Source organism: Melospiza georgiana, chromosome Z (assembly GCF_028018845.1).
Source record: "Melospiza georgiana isolate bMelGeo1 chromosome Z, bMelGeo1.pri, whole genome shotgun sequence".
Taxonomy (NCBI): domain Eukaryota; kingdom Metazoa; phylum Chordata; class Aves; order Passeriformes; family Passerellidae; genus Melospiza; species Melospiza georgiana.
The window spans coordinates 83,063,364-83,081,374 of NC_080465.1; the positions used below are offsets into that span (position 1 = coordinate 83,063,364).

The 18,011-nt window shown below is 43.0% G+C and overlaps 1 long non-coding RNA gene across 4 annotated transcripts; it reads left to right on the forward strand.

Moving 5' to 3' along the window:
- Positions 1-9,680: 9,680 nt before the first annotated feature.
- LOC131096060 (uncharacterized) lies at positions 9,681-15,442 on the forward strand. 4 transcript variants are annotated; one of them, XR_009115954.1, is made up of 5 exons: positions 9,681-9,795; positions 13,386-13,450; positions 14,069-14,132; positions 14,823-14,877; positions 15,019-15,442. It is a non-coding gene; the product is annotated as an uncharacterized LOC131096060 (long non-coding RNA). The 4 variants fall into 4 exon arrangements; XR_009115952.1 differs by lacking the exon at positions 9,681-9,795 and adding an exon at positions 12,567-12,855; XR_009115953.1 differs by lacking the exon at positions 9,681-9,795 and having other exon boundaries at positions 12,864-13,450; positions 14,823-14,898.
- Positions 15,443-18,011: the final 2,569 nt, after the last annotated feature.

The window sequence follows — 18,011 nt, forward strand, 5'->3', positions numbered from 1 at the left end:
AATGTACCGTAAAGCGCGACTGTCGTAAAATGTGCCGTAAAGCGCGACTGTCGTAAAAGGTGCCGTAAAGCGCGACTGTCGTAAAGACGGCCGTAAAGCGCGACTGTCGTAAAAGGTGCCGGAAAGCGCGACTGTCGTAAAAGGTGCCGGAAAGCGCGACTGTCGTAAAGACGGCCGTAAAGCGCGACTGTCGTAAAAGGTGCCGTAAAGCGCGACTGTCGTAAAAGGTACCGTAAAGCGCGACTGTCGTAAAAGGTGTCGTAAAGTGCGACTGTCGTAAAAGGTGCCGTAAAGCGCGACTGTCGTAAAAGGTGCCGTAAAGCGCGACTGTCGTAAAAGGTGCCGTAAAGCGCGACTGTCGTAAAGACGGCCGTAAAGCGCGACTGTCGTAAAATGTACCGTAAAGCGCGACTGTCGTAAAAGGTGCCGTAAAGCGCGACTGTCGTAAAGACGGCCGTAAAGCGCGACTGTCGTAAAGACGGCCGTAAAGCGCGAGTGTCGTAAAAGGTGCCGTAAAGCGCGACTGTCGTAAAGACGGCCTTAAAGCGCGACTGTCGTAAAAGGTGCCGTAAAGCGCGAGTGTCGTTAAAGGTGTAGTAAAACGCGACTGTCGTAAAAGGTGCCGTAAAGCGCGACTGTCGTAAAAGGTGCCGTAACGCGCGACTGTCGTAAAAGGTGCCGTAAAGCGCGACTGTCGTAAAGACGGCCGTAAAGCGCGACTGTCGTAAAAGGTGCCGTAAAGCGCGACTGTCGTAAAGACGGCCGTAAAGCGCGACTGTCGTAAAAGGTGTCGTGAAGCGCGACTGTCGTAAAGACGGCCGTAAAGCGCGACTGTCGTAAAAGGTGCCGTGAAGCGCGACTGTCGTAAAAGGTGCCGTGAAGCGCGACTGTCGTAAAAGGTGTCGTAAAGCGCGACTGTCGTAAAAGGTGCCGTAAAGCGCGACTGTCGTAAAAGGTGCCGTGAAGCGCGACTGTCGTAAAGACGGCCGTAAAGCGCGACCGTCGTAAAAGGTGCCGTGAAGCGCGACTGTCGTAAAGACGGCCGTAAAGCGCGACCGTCGTAAAAGGTGCCGTAAATCGCGACCGTCGTAAAAGGTGCCGTAAAGCGCGACTGTCGTAAAGACGGCCGTAAAGCGCGACTGTCGTAAAAGGTGCTGTAAAGCGCGACTCTCCATCTGTAAATTAGTTTGGCTTGCAGCTTCCACTGTCCATAACATGTTCACTGTTCATGATTTTAACTTCAGACAGGGAACTGATTTTCAGGCAAAAATGGATGGTTTAACACATAGCTCTAGATATAGCTCTAGATATATAGAATTATATATATTATTTAATAATAATATATAAAATTTAAAATATATAATTTTATATAATAATTGATATATATAAAGTATATATACTATATAACATCTATTTCTATGTATACTATATATTCCTATACATATTTTCAACTGCTTCTCAGATGAAAATGATTCAAGAACACTCCTCATTCCAGACCAGTGACAAAATTGGATTTTCAGCAGAACAAAACACATGTGAGCTCTCAGGTGTGGAGCTCCTGAGTCCTCAGCTGATTCCAGTGCTGCCTTCTGTCTAATCCCAGCCTGTGTTGGCAACCTGCCTTCCCATTTCAGCAGAAATTCAGAGAGCTGAGCTGGAATCACTGGGCACAGCACAGTGGCTGGAGCTCATCAGCCTGTTCCATACAGAAACCAGCTCTAGCAGAGTTATTCTGCTTCTGTGGTGTGCTCAGCTGGGCTGAGGTGAATCAGTCTGTTTGAATGGATTGCCTGGGAGCATCATGCAGTAATAGTCTCAAAGTGCATTGTCACCATATCCTTACCTGCTCAAGGAAAATTCCCTGCAGCTTTGAGTGCTAAGAACATGGAGTGCATGGAGGAATGGTTTCCTTCAGGCTCTCTGGTTTCCCAATATGTTTTTGGTGGTGACTGGTTCATGGAGAGGATGAGAAACAAGTATGATGTTCTGTAGAAGAAGGTTTATTAGTTCTGTTGGTCTCTGACTATATTTCTGTTATTAATCTGTTTTAGTTAGTAATTGGACAGGTCACCTGTGCATAGGACTGGGAGTTGTTATAACTCCTCTAGGTGAGGCTGTAGCATGTTTCTTCAATCCTTGGCATAGAGAGGAGTCAATACCATGTTATGTAATGGAGGCTGAAGAGTGTTTGTGCTCCTAAAATATTTGAGACAAGGAAGATCCTATCCATAGTGATTTGATAAAGGACAGGGATCCTGCCCTTTCTGTCTGTCAGTGCTGACTCACATGTGTTTGTTATTTGCACCATACCACTGCCTGTGTGGCTCTTAAGACCCCCTTAGGCATCCAGACACAGTCTGTATCTCAAACAGCCTAAAAATTCAATGATGGGATGAATTCTTTTGGAGAATATTTTTCTCTTATTAGGTTCCTATCTCAAGTGAACAAACTGCTTGATTTACAGCATTGTTGTTTGAGAGGTTCCCTTTTGTAGCTGAAGATTCGTGTAATTGCTACTTTGCAGCAAATAAAAAAAATTTCTCTGGTTCCAATTGCAATTTGACTATTTCTGCTGTGTAGAGCCCATTATCAGAGCCATGATGAGGTGCAGCACAGATTTGGATGAAAATGATGAGATTTGGATGAAATGGCCCTCCATCAGGGCAGGCTACAAAGATCCTCCTCTTTGAGGTATTGGCCCTTTTGATGCATAAAATGCATGAAAATTTGCTTGAAAAGTGCAAGTTGATGAGTAAAAGAGAATTCACAGTAATTGTAGTGAAATGAAAAAAGAAAACAAGGCAAAAGCATTGGAAAGGATATGTTTAATTGCATGTAATTACTTGATGTGGGTTTCAGTCAGGGAAAAAAGGAGAAAGGAACATGCTAAATAGGGCTGGTGTGGCAATTACTCTTTGAGGGTTTTCTCAAATGACTGAACTTTGTGTATTATTAAAAAAAATAAAGATACAGCAACAACAGAAAAAAAAAAAAAAAACCCAACCAGGAAAACCACACACACTACTTTATGTCGTAAGAACTTTGCTGTATCAGTCAAAATGCTCTGCCACGTCTTTCACCTCATGATTTTTGCATGTGTAGACAAAATGAACTTTGTTTCCTGGTAATGCTGTGTCAACATGCTAGGTGGGATGCAAGTTTAATAGTTTTAACTATCAGGGTGTGAGTAAAACATTGCCTGGGTTATCTGATAGCCTAAGCACTTTGAGATGGAGCTTCTCAGTTGAACAATTTTTTGACATACCAGGTTTGCTGACAAACAAATCTGAACAAGTTGCAGTCTGGTGAAATAAAAATACAAGAGAAGCAGAAATAGAGGTCCAATAGAGGTGGGACAAGGTTCCTAGCACTAATTCAAATGGTTTTGTCTCTAAACAAGTAATCAGACTGTGGTGGTGTTTGAGGGTCCCCAGGACAAGGGAAGAAATGACATCTGATAATGCCTCATCTTCCCTGAGGAGGCTTCCAGTAAGGAAAGGACAGATGTGGAAGTCTGGGGCTTCCCTTCTGGGAAATTGAAAATCGAGGAAGAAAACTAGATAGGGACAAAGAAAACTGATGCTATCCTTCTGATAACAGAACTGAACTCATAAATGAATTTAGGACTGGTCCTCAGCATCTTTTAGGATTCTGTCAATGCACCTGTGACTGAGACTGGCAGTGATTGCTGTGCTGGGCAAGAAAACTGGAAGTGAATTCCAAAATGTTGAGGAACCAATCCAAGACTTTTTAACATGTGAATACAGGAGGTATTTCCCTTCTCTATCAGAATAGTTTCTTTGACTATACTTATTAGAGTTTTCCCAGGTACAAAAATACAACTTCATTTCAATGTGAAGGATTTGTCAAGGTCCAGCTGTATTTTGCTTGGAAAAAAATTCTGCCTGCTATATCTGCACCAGAACAGGCTTATTGGTGGAATTGGTGGAATTCTCTTCTGCAGATGTGGCAATTTGGGGGGGGGGGGGGGCGGGGGGGGGCTGTTTTTGGTCCTAATCTGGATTATTTCTTCTGGTTTTTGTGATAACTTTCACAGATAGGCAGGTAACTGGTAGTGTTCTAAGTCTAAGTGTCCCAGTAGTAGTGTCCCAGTCTAAGTAGGTTTCTAGGAAAATGGAGTAGTAATTAAAAAGTAGGCATAGCAAGCTAAGGAAAGAAAAGACCTGTGCTGCTTCTTTGTAGCCTTTTTTTTTTTTTTTTTTTTTTTTCACTGTGATGGAACACCACTCAGCTGAGTAGGGAAATATTGTCCGGTTCAGACTGTAATTGAGTAGAATCTGACTTATTTGGGGCTGAACACAAAAGTGAGGATAAATCAAGGAATTAACAAGACCAAGAGAACAGACTCTACTTTCCAAATCCCAGAGTGCCAGTGCTGGAAAGTTTATTGTAATGGAATTTCAAGCCAGGATTTCCAGGCTCAGGAGGTTTAGTTATTTTGGATACATTTCAGATCAGCAGTGCCTGCTTGGCATGCTGTCTGCTCCTGTTGCAGCATTTAGTTTTGTGACAGGTTCTGTGTGAGAAACAGGAATGGCCCATGTCAGCACACCTTGGCAGCTTTATTTCAGCTGTAGCATTTTCAAGGAGAAGTTCCACAGCTGTTATTCCTTGTAACCCTGGGCCAGTGTCTTTGCTTGAAATTGTTGAAAAGGACGTGCAGACTGAAGGCTCTTCCCCATAGAAAGGTGTCAGCTCAGCTGCTGTCGCTCCCAACGTGTGCAGAGTTACAAACACAGAGCCCTGGGGCAGCAATGCCATCAGCTGGCAGTTCAGCAGTTATAATTTACCACAGGGGATGGAATGGTTTTTTTGTGAGGGTTATCTTAGCAAGGTGCTCGCTGGGGGACCCATCTGTTTCTGCTCATGTGCTTCCAAGGGTGACGTTCGCTAGCAGGGCCAAAAACCCCCAGGGAAACTGCATGTGAGCACAGTTCTCAGGCGTAACCCATTGTAACTGCATTTCCTCCTGTCTGTGATCTGCAGAACTCATCTGATAGGGAGTTTCTTTCCCAGTACTTTGGGTGAGTAGACTCACTCTAAATCCTGCTTCCTCTGTTTCTGCACTAGGGTTCATCCAGCACTGAGTACTGTGGGAATGTGTAAAATCAGAGGGGTTTGGGAAAGCTGCAAAAGGCAGTCCTCAGAGACAGCAGAACTGTGATCAGAGCTGAGCAGCAGCCATGAGATTGGTCAGCAGAAAAACTATTTAAACTGTGGAAAAGCAAGGACAAATAGAACAATGGTCTGTGTATTAACACTTGCCTAGAATAACTCCCTAAGCTACAGAAAGTTTATCTAGCACGATATTAGGAAGTTCTAGGCTTAATACTGGAGCTCTGTGCATTGTGTTTAAGGCTCACAAGCAGGTATTGTATTTGAAATAAGCAAGCATTGTTTAACCAAAGGCACCTGTGCTTACAGTGGTTGGATTGAGCTACTGTCAATGTGCTTTTGCTTTGTGTGATTGGGCAAAAAACTGATAAAGTGAGTTGTGACATTGAGTTCTTGGTCTGCTGCCTGAGATGTGAGCTGGTGGCATCTTCCCATTGCCGTAACCATGGAATGAGGCTGATGCTGGAAAATCAAACGGCTCAAGGCAGTTCCCAGCAGCCCTGCCCTGTTTGTGATTTGTGCACAGATCCCTGCCAGTGTCAAGTACTTGGCACAGAGCTATGGTGAGAGGCAGTGTGAAACTCCTGATCTCCTGCCTTCCTGCTTCCTCCCCATTTCCCTGATCCCTGAAAGCATTTAGCCATGACAGCGCTGCACTTCATGTCCTAACAAGTGTTGGTTGCACAGAGGTAGTGCTGAAACTGTTGATGGTGCTGTTATTAGATGACCCCTGACACTCACCAACTAACTGAGAAACTGGAGACCATGAATTTCCCATTTCTCCTGAAATCACTTTCTTTCAGAAACTGCTGCACAGTCTTCCACACAACGCATTACTTAAAGGCAGAGATGAGAATTCAGGGAGTGGGGTCTGACTTCCAGCTGAGGTAATTGTGCAAGGCTACTGCCAGGGAAGAAGCGAGGCAATCCTGACTGGATTGAAAGCTGCCTCACTGTGAGCAGCCCCTGAACCTGGAGAGAACATCTGAGTGCTTGTTAGGCTGCTGAGAGGTGGGTCTGACAGCTGCTCCTTGTGTGCATAAAGACATAGAAAGCACACAGTCCTGAGGAAGGGGAAAGTTGGATGTTAATTGGCTCTGAGTGACTTCTGGTGCCAGGAATGCTCAGTATGGGATGATGCTGGGGATGTAAATGGCAGGAGAGAATTAATTGCATATTGTGAGTGAGGAAGGACTATGGTGCTCAGAAATGAGTTTAGTTTGTTTTGTTGGTTTTCTGGGAATTTTTCTACTTTGGTTAATTATGTGGTAGTGATTACGCCAAAATATTTTTCCAAGTCTGAAATTAGTACTGTGGTTATCTGTTGAAAAAGTTCTTAGTCTCTTATCAGGTTGTTTTCGTATATATTTATTTAATTTGAATAAATATAAGTAAAAAAACTATAATACAGACAACACATATCTATTATTATATTAGAAGGTATTCTCTCTAATATATATAACATCTATGAATAAAATAAATAAAAATATCCATATAAATATCATTATAATTTTGAAAAATAAATTTACTTCCTAAATTTTAAATCTGGTTCAAATAAAGGGGTGTCCTTGGTTTTTATTTGGTTAGAGGCAGGAGTTTTATTTTAAATAATATAAGTAATATAGAAATGTGGATCTTAAGATAGAAATATATAATAAATATATAAAGAGAAATTGCTAAAGTATGAATATAAATTTATATATAAATATATGTAAATAATATGACGAGTGGTAGTATAAAATATAAATAACATTATACGGCAATATAAATTATAAATGGGAATATAAATATAAAAATATGTAAATATAGTTTAAAAGAAAGGGAATGTTTTGGCTTTTACTTAAGTAGAGGCAGGGGTTTTATTTTGAATATTATAAGTCTTCCAGAAGTAAAAATCTTGACGCAGAAATATTTCATCAAATATAAAAAAATATGAAAAAAAATATAAAAATTTAAATAACTACTCACATCAAATGTAATATAGAATATAAATTTATTTATAAATTGACATTGGTAAAGATAAATGTCTAAGTAAGCAATAGACATTAATATACATTCTAAATAAAAATATGAATATAAAAATTGAACATTAGGATAAAATCTATTTAAATATTGTTTAAAACAAAGGGTTGGGGTTTTTTTTTGTTCTTGTTGTGTTAGAGGCAGGGTTTTTATTTTAAATAATATGAATGTAGATATTATTGTTATATATTTCTAATATTGAGATATACAATCAAGATATAAATATATATATAAACACAAAATACAAATAAATACAAATAATAGGAAGAGATGTAATAAGAATACAAAAACCAGTATACATAAGTATACATTTTAAATGTAAATCTGAATATGAACCTGAAAAATAGAATTTAAAAAAATATTTAAGTACAGTTTTGAAGAAAGGGGTTCTTTTTGGCTTTAATGTGGATGGAGGCAAAGGTTTTATTTTAAATAATCCAAGTGTTGCAGAAGTAAAAATCGTAACAGAAATATATACTTATTATGTGAAAATATTTATAAAAATATACAAATAAATTTAAGTTTTAGGGATATACACAATATGGAATAGAAACGTATTTATAAAAAGAAATGTATAAATGGACAGTGTACATCAATATGTAAGTAAAAGAAATCTATTGTGTCAAAACAATATATCTATTATTATATAAAAAGGTATTCTCTCCAATATATATAATATCTATAAATATAACAAATGAAAATTACAAATATAGATGTGAATAGAATTATGACAAACAAAATTATTTTTAAAATTTTAAATGTGTTTTAAAGAAAGGGGTGTCTTTGCTTTTTATTTCGTTAGAGGCAGGGGTTTTATTTTAAATAATATAAGTACTATAGAAATGTAAATCGACATACAGAAATATATAATAAATATATAGAGATACAAAGATATAATGCCAAACTATGAATAGAAATCTATGTAAGTAACATGAAGAGATGCAATATATAATACAATTTTTATTATACAGTAATTTAAATTCTAAATATAAATGCGAATATAATTGTGAAAAATATATGATGGGGGCTCGGAGCAGCCCAGGTGTGAGCTGTGAGGATGATGGGGGCTCGGAGCAGCCCAGGTGTGAGTGTGAGGATGATGAGGGCTCGGAGCAGCCCAGGTGTGAGCGTGAGGATGATGAGGGCTCGGAGCAGCCCAGGTGTGAGTGTGAGGATGATGAGGGGCCGGCTCCTGCCGGGGCGAGGCTGTTTTAGGGGGAGGCTTTGCCTCAGCTCCCTTTTGCATGGAGCTGCTGAGTGGAGGGGTTTATGGGGCGCTCCCGGCGCTGTCTCATGGAAGGACTGCGAGAGCTTCCCACAGGGTCGGGGGCAACACCTGGATTCGCGCTTGGGTACGTGGAGCATCGCTTAAAGGAGGTGTCGAGGGACGAATCTTTGTGCCGGGGAGCAGCGGCCGAACAGGTGAGCCCGTGTGGGTTCGGAGCGGGGAATTTTCTCCTTCCCCTTTGCAATTTCATCTTGCCAGTCCCTCCCCGGGTCCCCAGGAACAAAAATGGAGCTTATGAAGACAAAAGGAATTAAGGAGAAGGAAGCAGCTCCTCTTCTTTTATTGTCTGCGTTTGACCTGAGGGGATCCCTCTTGACTTGTGGTTTTAAGGGGGTTGATTGCAGGAAAAGCTGCCTTTTCCAGGCTGTTAGGGGTATCCCGGGGGTGACAGGGAATCCCTGCGTTCTATTCTAAGGGGAATGGGAAAAGTATTCTTGTGGTATTCTGGGTTTGATTTGAAGGCAGCCACCCCATTTTCACCACCCTCGGGTTTAAATGGAGGGTGCAGCCCTGGTGTCCCTCCTTTTCAAGGGTTTTGAATGGAGAAATCGCCCTTCGAAATCGCCCTTTCCCATCAGTCGAAGGCTTTCATTTGGGGAGCGCCCCTTCTTTTCTGCTCTCCTAGGGGGTGAAATTGGAGGGGAGAACACATTTCTTTGCCCTTGTTGAAGTGAGGTGCGCCCCATCTGCGGTTTCGGGGTTGGCTTGCGGGAAGCCGCAGCTCCGGCAGCGTTTGCAGGGCTGCAATGGGGCTGTGCCGCTGCATTGGAGGGCGCTGCCCGTGCCCGCGGCCCGGCGCGGAACGTTCCCGCTCGGGAGCGCTGCTGGCACGGCCCGGGCAGCTGCCGGGGCGCACGGGGGATTCGGCGCGGCCGGGCCGGCCGAGGGCGGCAGTGGCGGAGCCGCGCCGGTGCGAGCCGTGCGGAGCCGAGCGGAGCCGGGCCGGGCCGGCCAAGGGCGGCAGAGGCGGCGCGGGCGCTGCTGCGCCGGCCCGGGCGGTGCCGGCCGCTCCGTCCGCTCCGGGCGCGGGGCTCGGGCGCCGCCGGTAGCCCCGGGCCCGGTGCCGGCCCCGCCGGGCAGGGGCAGCGGGCGGGGCTCCCCGGGACGGCGCCGGCCCCGCGCGCCGGAGCGGCCGCCGCAGGAGCCGCTTTCCTGCCGGGAGCCGCGCTCCGTCCGGGGCCGGCAGCGAGCGCGGGGTTCGGCCGCTCCACGTTCGGCGGTGCCGTGGCTCGGAGGCGCTTTGGAGGCGTCGATGGCATCGCTGGGTTCGGTTTGCAGCGGGTGTCCGCTAAGGGGTACGGTGTTCTTCCTGAGCGGCACGGTTCTCGGTGCCGGTAGGGATGATAAAGGTTCGTTTCGGATTGGGTTTTGTAGTCGGATATATATTTTTTTGCCGGGGTATTATGTTTAGAAGGGCGCGCAATGTTTTTTACGGGTCGTAGCGCGAAGCAGCGGTTCGCATTTTAATTCTGTTGCGGTGGCTTTTATTAGCGTGAGTGTGTAGTGTTTGTTTTGGGGGGCTTGGGGAAGCGTCCTGTCGTTCATAGCAGCGGGTTTTTAATCTGGATAATTGCATGTGTGTTTATCGTCTTCCAGGGCTTTTATTTGTTCGGTTTGTTTGATTGTAGTGTATGTTTTATGGTTCCGGGTAATTTGGGGGACATTGTTTATGGTTACGTTTGTCTTTAGTCTTTGTGTTTGTTTCTAGGTGGTATTTTTATTTTGATAGCTTGAGGCACTATGGGTTTATTCAGTTGGGAATAATTTTTTGGTTGCAGATTTCAGTTTATTTGGGTTTTGGTATTATTCTTCTTGTTGGTTTCTTTATTTTCTTGTTGTTGTTGTTGTCTTTTAATGTATTTGAGTATTGTTTATCAGGGTTTATTTTGGGAACGTGGGTATTTATATGGTGGGGTTTTAAAGTATTTATTTATTTGGGTAGTTAATTTCTTAGTTTTTAGTGGTTGAGATGTTTTTCCATTTTGTTAATTAGTTCAGGTTTTAAAGTTATTTTTACAGAGGATTGTTTATTCCTTGAGTTAGTGTAGAGGTAGAATTTTGTTGGGTTTTTTTTTAGTAACGTCGTTCAGGGTGAGTGGCACTGTCTTGAGTTTAGTAGATTGGTTTGACTTTTTTTTAGTACTTTTTGTAATTTGCTGTGTGTGTTTCTATAGGATTTTCTTTTATTTTGGTTCCATTTTTCTGTCCTGATGAGAATTGTTATTGAAAAGAGTGTTCTTTGTTTTTTCGCTGACACTTGTTTGGCTGTTGGAGGTATCTTGATGTTTTTGGAAGATATTGATGGGAATTTGATGCTGTTTGTTTCGTCATTTCATTTAGGAATTGGATTTTAAATATGCAATTATGACTCTAACTATATTGAAACAAAAGAAATAGATGTGTAGCAATGGGAATGAGCCAATATTATTTTTATATATTCGGTCAATTTTTAAAATTTAACATGTAACATGAGTCATTATATGTTACAATAAGTTATTCTAATTTTAATAGAGTATTGTGTATGTTTTTAGATATATGAATAGAGAATATAAATGTAAATACAACCCAAACAAAAATACAAATATATAAATGTATTGCAACTATATGCAGACAGATAAAAAATTAATATTAAATTGTAAATGTAAAATAACATAAATTGATACAATATATAATACAAGTGATACTGCATATATTTTATGAAAAATATTATAGGAAATGGATATAAAATAGATATAAATACGGATGTGATCTATCTATCTATCTATATCTATCATTTGTTGTATATTATCATAAATATAAATATAAAAAAACATTTAGGTAGTTTAAAATAATGGATGGTTTTGTTTTTTCTTTGCCAAAGCAGGGGTTTTCGTGTAAAAATTACAAATACAAATAATATAAAGGTAGAAATATAAGTATAGAAATATATCATAAACACATTAAAGATTTATATAAAAATTAGAAATATAAGGAAAAATAAGTTGTAGCAGTAGATGTGGTAAATAATTTAAGAAATATTTCCCGTATATTTTTTGAATAAGGTGCATATTATGTATAGTTATTAATATAATACATCAATATAAACGATAAAGATATATAAAATATCAACTATCTATAAGAAGGAATAAAAGCTCTATGTCACGTGCAGCAGTAGAAAATTTCAGGCTCCCAGGGAATAAATAGTTTTCTTTAAATCATTTTCGTTTTGGAGTTTTTTTTTTTTTACTCTCGGGTAGCCTGAAAGTTTCTACTGCTGCTTTTTTATTCTAAAGGTGGAAAGGTAAACCAAGATTAGAAATACAAGAAAGGGGAAGGGAAGGGAAGGGAAGGGAAGGGAAGGGAAGGGAAGGGAAGGGAAGGGAAGGGAAGGGAAGGGAAGGGAAGGGAAGGGAAGGGAAGGGAAGGGAAGGGAAGGGAAGGGAAGGGAAGGGAAGGGAAGGGAAGGGAAGGGAAGGGAAGGGAAGGGAAGGGAAGGGAAGGGAAGGGAGGGGAGGGGAGGGGAGGGGAGGGGAGGGGAGGGGAAGGGAAGGGAAGGGAAGGGAAGGGAAGGGAAGGAAAGGAAAGGAAAGGAAAAAGGAAAAGGGAAGGGAAGTGGTGAAAAACTGAGTGAAAAAAGTAAAAAGAGTTGGAGGGAAAAAGAGAGGGCATTGGGGAGGAGCGGTGCTGCCTCAGGTCCTTCCCCGCCCGGGGGCGAAGGACCCGTTTGATGCCCGGGAGGGACTGCAGGTGGCGGGGGACGGAGCGGTGGCTGTCAGCCCGAGACTACAACTCCCGGCAGGCCGTGCTGCCGGCGCGGCGTGTGACGCAACGGCTGACGCGGCACATGAGTGGCTGGCGTGCCAGGCGGCCCCGCGGGGCTGTGCGCGCGCAGCTGCCGGCGCCTCTCCCGCGCGGGGACAGCGACGCTGGAGGGGCGCAGCCTCCGTCTGGCCGCCCGCCCGGAGCTGAGCAGCGCGGAAGGAGCGTCCGCCCGGTTCCTCGGCCTCCCTCAGCGGTGCCGGGGGCGGGGGCGCTGCCGCCCGCCGATGGCGGAGGGCGAGGCGGTGCTTTGCTGCCGCGGGCCGGGAGCTGCAGGAGCCGCCCCGGGCGAGCGGCGCCGGGCGCTGCCGCGGTCCCGGTGGGGCGGCCGCCCTCGGGCTGGCGGAGGCGCCGGAGGAGCCCCCGAGCTGCAGCCGTCTCCCTCGGGCTGCTGCCGGTGCTGCGGGCGGAGGCGGCTCCGCCGCGTGTTGGGCGCTGCGAGCAGGGAGCGCTGCGGTACCGCCGGCATGGCGGGGCTGCTGCCTGCGTTAGTGCTCGTGGCTCTTTGTGCCGTGACAGCGGATGGAGCGGCGCTGGGCGGTAAAGCCAGAGATGGCCGGGAGAATGCCCAGCGCAGGGAGCGGGCGGGCTGTGTGCTTCGGATGGCACAGGTGCGAGCTGCAAAGCCACCCCCCCCTTCCGCCCCTGCCCTCCCGAGCCCCAGGGAAAATGCTTTCCAGCATTGTCGAGCTTCTGAGAGACAAAACTTGTGATTTGACACTTGCATCCAGAAAAGGTTTCTGTGTAAATTAGCAAATGCCTAAATTGTTCTTGGTTACATCCCATGACCGGTTTCAGGCAGCGACTTTATAATGCTTTTAGGATTTTCTTGTACAATGGTGAGAAAATAGGCAGGTCTGATAGTGGTTTCACTTTTTTTTCTACTTCACGTTCCATAAGATTCTTTTATGCAAGCACTTGTTTTAAAATTCTACTGTAAGCGTTTATGGTTCACTTTTTTTTTCTTTGCAGCACCCGTGACTTTTTTTTCCCTCTAAATCGGGAGTAAATATAGCTGAGTAAAATTACCTTGATTTTCTTCCTTCTTTTTTAACTGAATTGTTTTTATTAAAAATCCTATTTGAATATGTAGAAAAAGTGGGGATGTCTTGTAATATATCGTAGCTTTTCTTGTTTACAGGATACTCAGAAAATATGTCTCCCTTAGAGTCCCACAGAAACGTTCTCAGTGCGCTCTCTATCAAGGTATGTATTTACAAATAAGTGATCCCTTTAGATATTTGCCTGTGTACCTTTTCCTGTAATTCAGAGCTTGCGTTCTGTGGGTTTTATGATAAAGCTGTAAAACATGTCAAAATGGTTTTGCAAGTCTTAATCGTTGAAGGCAGCAAGAAGTGGATTTAGAGCCTGTTCTTGAGCAGACAAAGGGAAAAAGTGTGGCTTTGATGCTGAACTTGTCATTTTTCATTTGACTTGTCTTGCATTATTTAAGAGTAGAGAGAACTAGAAAAAGAGAGAAATCGAATTGGTTCTTGAGCACTCCTCAAATGCTCACCATGATCCAGTGTAGAGCCGAAGGGAAGGGTGATGGAACAGAGCTCTGTGCTTTAGAGGGAAATAAATTTAAAGCTGACCTCCTCACAGAGTCTCACTAACTTCTGTGGTTTTAAAATACAAGATAAGTTTAGGAAGTGTTGGAAGTTAGTGTTTTGGGAAAGAAACGGCAGTTCCACAGAACATTCCATTGAACAGAGGCTCTGGGAACGATTCATGTTGTAAGTGCTGTCACTGCAGTCAGTTGGTGGTTCAGCCTTGAAACATGCACTTGGCCTTCTATAAAGCACTGTTTTGTTTGCCTTTCAGTGCTATGAGTCTTGATAGATTGGAGAAGAGCCCAAGAGAAATTTTTCATCCCTTGATATAAAAGGTAGGAAGTGACTTTTTTTGGTTTGGTTCTTTTTCTTTATTATTTTCTGGAAATAAAAGTAATTAAGTATAGGTACTACTGGTTTGTTTCTTCCAGTAGCAGGTGATAATAATAGTAGTAGTACTAGTAAAAATCATAATAGAAATAATAACAGTAGTAATGTAATACTACTTAAACTGTCTTTATCCATTGGACTGGCCATTTCAAATCAAAACTTCTAAACACAAGTCAAACCATCATCCTTGTAGAATCTTTCACAGCAGCGGGCTAAAGATCCTGGTTTTGTTGACAGGATTTATTGGTTCTGGAAGAACAAGAGGGAAGTACAAGCCCAACTACTTCTAGCTCACAGAGCCGTCCAGTGCACCCAGCTTTGTGTTTTGGTGGGCTTGTGATGACTTTGAAATCAATTGCTCATTCCAGTAAAAAAAATTCATGTTTTTTTGAACGTGACAGCAGAAATAACTTTAGGCACCAACTGAATAATAATAGATCACCAGTTTAAGTTAAAAATTCATGCTATACTATCAAAATTTAAAGGTAAATTATTATGTATTAGGTGATGGTATAAAGTGTATGTTCTAATGTGTAATGCAAAGATACATACGTACCTGAAAGTCCTTAGAGGAAACAAATTTTTATGTCTGCTGTTTGATTGTTTACCATACGATATTTGGTTTCATTTCCCAGGGATCGGTGAATTTTAACTTTGGAGTCCCCTATGCTAAGGATGCTCAGCTTACAGGTGATGAAATGTTCAGTGATGGTGAGTTTTTCACCTTCTCTTTAATTGCTATGCTGATCTGAATAAGAAAAAAAAAAACAAAAGCAAGAGAAAAAAAAGGATGGTTTATTATTTTTTACGCTGTTATGTTTGTTTCCTCAGTATTTGCTGCAGCTCTGCTTACCCAAGCTTTGGGTTCCTTCTGTCCCACTGGGAGTTGCCCAATTTGGTTGCATCTGGTGAAATTCACCCTGAGACCTTACAGAACCAGCTCCAACTACGTGAGAGCCATTTGCAGTTCTCTCCAGACGCCTGGAGAATGGGCGACGTTTCTGAGGATCCGGCGAGCGTGCTTCTGTCAAAACTCAGTCTGTGAAATTCCTGGGGAAAACCCTTCTGTGTCCTGAAGGGTTCAAACTCTGGTGAGGATCCAGTTATCAGGTGCTCATCTGGATGGTTCCAGCTGCCAAAGGTAACACTTGTACTCTTGCCCTGTAGTTTACATCTATTGTATTTTTGTTATTTTGCAAGATTTTTTGTCTTTGCAAAATATTGTGCATTTCACTCTTTGGGCACTCTCAGATGGTTCTTTGGTGCAGCACCACCCCGTGGGACACTTGGCTGCTGTCCTGAAGGGGTTGGTGGCTAGAATTGTAAATCCTGGAGAGTTTATAAGTCTTCTGTCCCCAGGGAGGTGTCATGCTTTGTTTACTTTTGTTCTGTTGGTTAGGCGCTGCTTCTCGTTGCAAGTATGAATTTCAAACTGCCCTGTTCTTATTTTAACTGTTTTCCTGGTTCTCTCCCTACGGCAGGGAAAGACTCTCGTATCCTTGTCGTCGGGCTCAGTGCTGTCCAAGAAGATACAGAGACTAAAAAAATGATAAGAAGCAAAATATGACTGCAGGGAAAAGAAGCTGGAGAGAACAGAAGGTGATGTTGTTATCCTTACCCTGTATTAGAAACATCCGCTGTGCTTTGATGCTGGCAGCTGCCAGGGGCTTGTTAGCTCTTTGTAGGCAGGTGTAGGTGTTCACTTGTAGGTTTTTTCTCTGGACAAGGCAATTCAAACTTTGCTCAGCTGATATTTGCAGATTACTCTCTAGCACAGTCCAGCATGACATTTCTGAATGTTGTAAAAATACCATGTTACTTGGAAATTGCTAATGAAGAGAAGCTTTAGGGGAAAATAAGATTTCAGGGTTGGAAGATGTGAGAAGAATTGTGTGGGGATGTTAGACTGAAGTAAAGCACTCTTGAAGCTGGACTGGCACGCTGGCAGGTCCCCTATTAAACAGTAGTGCTGAGATTAGCCTGGGGGTTGCCCATTGTTTCTGTAGAAATCAATGTTTCCTGGTCTTGAGAGGTAAGCTGCTTTGAAAAGCTGGAAGGTGCAGCATGCTGACAATCTCCGTGCTTTGGATTAAAAGTAGATTTCAGAAGGGTCCTAGGCTTTTGTCTTTTCCTAGAAGTCGATGTAATCCTGTCGAGGAGTTTTTAGTTCTGTGTTGCCATGTCATCCATCAGAGCCCTGTTGTACTAATCTTCATACAAGTACAAAACAAAAAATCAGACCCTGTCCCAAGCACTTAGAGGCCAGAACACGATTTCCTCGGGCTGCCATTTGGGTGCCATCGGTACTCACCACGAATTGAGCCCTCTGGCTCTGACAGAGCCCCTGGATGCTGACGGAAGGGGGCTGGTCACAGACCCTGGAGGTGCCTGTCCCCCAGGGAGGGAGAGGACGAGGCAGTGTGGCCTGCAGGGAGGGTGTCGTCCCCAGAGAGCAGCCGGCGACTCCATGCCTGCCCGGGGCTGCGGGTGCCCCCTCGGGGTGGACGCCCGCCCTCAGGTTTCCCTCTGGGCACCCGGGGAGGGAACCAGGTCCATCCGTGTGGCAGCTGCAGGGCCTGCAGGCTCTGGGCCCTGGAGCCGAGTGAGCCTGAGCTGCTGCATGCTTGCTGTGAGCTTTGGGGTGAGCGTGCATCACTGCAGGCCTGGGATGGATTGAAATGCGCTGAGGAAAGCACAGGGAGGGAGGGAGGGAAGGAAATGCTCTGTCAACATGTGCCAATTCTTCTGTCAGACTCATCACGGCGGGACAGCGTGAGGACTGAAAGTGTAAGAAGATGTGGAGGGAAAGAGAGAATCTGACAGGAGCATCGGACGCACGAGTGCAGGAATTTTGCTTTTTTGCTTGGATGTAAACTCAGGCGTTGAAAGGAATTTGGGAGTGAGAAGGGACATTTCAGAAGGAGAAGAAGCAAAAGAAGTTGTTGTTGTTGTTACAGTCCTGGCAAAATCTTTTGTTCTAGCTAATAAAAGAAGTTAGTTTAAAAAACAAAAAGGAAAAAATGTAGTGGTTTTTTTTTTCCTTCACTATGATATTCATTGGTGGTATATGGTGTGTTGTTTCATTTCTTGGTAGTATTAAGTCTGTGTAAATTGTTTTTTGAGTGAAGCTGACACTCTGGATGGGTTGGTTTGTATTTGAGGCAGGATTAATTTCAATAGGATTCTTTCCTAGATTTCTGATGGGTATTACTGGGATTTTGGTTTTGTTTGCTGTATGTATAAACCTAGAGCTTTGGTAGGGCCAGCTGGGCGTCTGGAGTTTTGGGTGTGAATTTATTAGATGGCTTTTGTTAGATGCAGTTTTTAATTTTTGAAATGTTTTTCAGTGTAGTGGTTTTAAGGTGGTTTTTAAGAATTCATTGTATTGTTTTCTGTTGTTTGTAGTTGGTGTATGATAAGGGATGTGGTGTGACTTTTTGAACATTATGGTTTTGGTGTTCCTAAGTTCTGATTTCTTTGTGGTTCAATATTTTTTTTTATTTTTATTTTTTGGGACAGGGGCATTTATATGGTGGGTTTTTATAGGCAATATGGTTTTTTTAATTTAGGTAGTGATATTTTTTAATATTTTAATAGTTTAGGTTTTTTATTTTCATGGTTTTAATTATTTTTTTTAATTTTTTCAAATAACTTTTATAGATGATGTTATTATTTGTGCATTAACATAAAGGTAGAGCTCTGGGGACTTTTTTTAGTAATGTTTAGGGTCAGTTGTGCAGTTTTGAGTCTAGTGCGTTGGTTTGATTTAATTTTTATTGGGTGTTTGTTTTTATTAGCAGTTGTGTCATTTTCAAGGTGTGTTT